Raw genomic sequence first — 2,826 nt, 5'->3', positions numbered from 1 at the left:
CATCAAAAAATAAATAAATAAAAATCTGCTCTACAAGCCTAGTGCCTCATAAAGGACGACAAATACACATCCGGCTGGATACGGCGCCAGACGCCGGACAGTGCAATGAAATTCCAGAGTGTCCGCCCTAAAGCCGGACATATGGCCACCGTAGTCATGGAGTAAAAACAGAAAATGGAACGGCTTGCCTTGTGCAACTTGATCTGTGTATTTACTTTCTCATATCTGTATGTAGATTGCATTTTTCTCTATGAGTAAAATTAATGTTTGGTTTTACTACTTTGCTTTATTTGGTATCTTTGTGGTTTTACTCTTAGTTTTGTCAAAGGCTTGCCCTGCAGCACTTAAACTATTGAAAGAAATCTGTTCAAATGTTATTGCACTCAGAATAAACAGAACATTGAGAAACTTTTGAGAGTAGTTTAAAATATGTATGCAAAAACCTGAGCAAGGACTGTTGACTAGCAGCATGAAGTCAAATGTATTTTTGGTGCAACAGTCTTGATAGACTTATGTTGCTACAATCTTGGCATGGGGGTTAATTTTTGAAGCTTGACCAGCAATGGACCCCATGTTACCTATATGTGAGGGGAAGTAGCTGGTATCCCAACTAACTTAGTTGCCATAAAGCAGCTCGACGGGCTTGTGAACTGCTCACCTCAATCCTCATATACATTCAGGACCTTCTCTGTTTGACAGTCTAAAACTAAAATTGGTAACTGGTGCTTAGATTTTCAGGATTTTTTACTCTAATCAGTAGCATGACCTAGTAGATGTCTCTGTATTCTCTTCACACTGACAGAACATTGAGTGTTTTGTCTCTTTTATTGTAAATCAAAATGACAAGGAAAGGGAAACATTAGATCTCACATTGCATATGACAATAAAAAAACACATTATTAATTAAATAAAGAGAGTAGTACAATATTTTACAAGTGACATGATGTGTATTCATTCTGAGTTTCATAGGAATAAATCACTGTACAGGTATTGTTAATATTATTATCAAATAGTTTAACCAAATTACCTTGTATCATGTTATTGAGCTTGATCAAAATGCAATGCTGGAGGTCTGGACAGAACCAATCAACTGAATGCATTCTTCAATAGTTTCAGGATCATGTTCTTTGATTTCTGCAGTTCATTTAATATAATTCAGCCTGACTTAACTCCAGAAGACTCAGGTGGATGCATCACTTGGATCAAAGATAACCTGACAAACAGACAACAGTTTCTTAGACTAAAGGGTCATCTGTCTAACTATTCAGCAGCACAGGAGCACCACAGCGGTTGGTACTCTCACCATTCCATTTTACTGTGTTCACCAGACAGAGTCTTGTCATCTGCAGAAATACTCAAATGACTCTGCAGTCATTGGGTTCATCAAAGATGGACAAGAAGCTGAGTACAGAAAGCTGGTGAACCGCTTTGTTTCATGGTGTGGAAACAATAATCTGATCCTGAATGTCAACAAAACAAGGGAGATGATTGGAGATTTCAGAAGAAACAGGAACAAGTTAAATCCTGCTAATCTCATGGGCCAAACCTGGAGGTGGTGGAGGAGTATAAATACCTTGGTGTTCACCTGGACAACAACCTCGACTGGAGACGCAACTGGGAAACAGTCTACAAGAAGTGACAGAGCAGACTGTACTTACTTTCTGAGCAAGCTTAGGTCTTTAAGTCATCAACCACTTTATATAACATTTCAATGTTTCTTCAGGTTGTCTTTGCCCGATGTTCGGGTTCCCCTGAGGACTACCAAGCTAGGAACAATCCACAGCAACACCCAAGAATTTTTACTCTTCATTCCTGCTCTATCTGCACCAGAGTCCTTCATAGGTCTGATTTTTCGAACCAGCATCCACCTGCACCCTTGTGGCTCAAAGCCGAAAACCTAACACCTGTTTTACTCTCAGTCATCCCCCCTTTAGCACAACCCAACCCATGATCACAGCAAATATACGCAACCACTCATTTTCATTAAGTGCTTTAAGTCACAAACCGCTCATAATACTGTCTGAACAACAGAGGTGTTAGGTTTATTCCTTATTAATGATGTGTATTAGTAATCTGCAGGCCAGATTAGATGGAGTGGACGTCCTTCCTTCACATGGTGGATCACATTGTGTTTACAGAGGCCATCTAATGAGGACAGGCTTTTTGTCTGTAGAACAAACACAGGATAAGGATACATCCTGGAGCCAGACTGATAAAGGAGAGCTATCTGTAATCCTGAGGCACGAAGGTCAGGGCATAGATGGCGTGTCAGTTTCTGACTCAAACAGTTAAGCATCCACCTGATGCAACACATAGACTCATGAGGTATAAGACTTACAGCCTCCTCCTATAAGCAGGAGATGACCTCTTTGGGGGCCCGTGTTGCCGGATGCCAACGCTTGCTGACGTTTTCAGCCCACAGTTGTGCCGACTCCAAGCTATTTCTCTGTCCTGTAACAATCTGAACAGAAATAAACTGTTAATTTTTACTCCTGTTTTTATAGTCATTTTTATATAGTTTTATACAGTTTTGAGTTAAGAATAATTATACAAAGCAGCTTGCTCCAAGGAAAAGAACCAGAAGTTCCGAGGTATTTTCGCCTTTAGGGATACATAACTTCCTATTTTAACAGAGATAAAGGCATCTTGCCCAATTCTTCCATGCCACTGCGTTCACAGATGCCTGCTGGTAAATTAGCCGGATGCAAAAGGGCTTTTTCTACTCACCGTCAAATGTCAGTATTTCTTTCAGTAGCTATGGTGTTTACACTGCAAAAACCATCTAAAATGAGAAAAAAATGTCTTAAATTAAGTGTATTTACCATT

General features: G+C 39.8%; 1 protein-coding gene across 1 annotated transcript in view; it reads left to right on the top strand.

Annotated features, from left to right (window-relative positions):
* The window catches only part of LOC107084905 (NEDD4-like E3 ubiquitin-protein ligase WWP1), a 59,204-nt gene that overhangs the window by 17,362 nt on the left and 39,016 nt on the right, over positions 1–2,826 (top strand). The window lies entirely within an intron of this gene.

Source organism: Cyprinodon variegatus, unplaced genomic scaffold (genome assembly GCF_000732505.1).
Source record: "Cyprinodon variegatus isolate N-32 unplaced genomic scaffold, C_variegatus-1.0 Scaffold111, whole genome shotgun sequence".
Taxonomy (NCBI): domain Eukaryota; kingdom Metazoa; phylum Chordata; class Actinopteri; order Cyprinodontiformes; family Cyprinodontidae; genus Cyprinodon; species Cyprinodon variegatus.
This window is presented reverse-complemented; position numbering and strand designations above follow the sequence as displayed.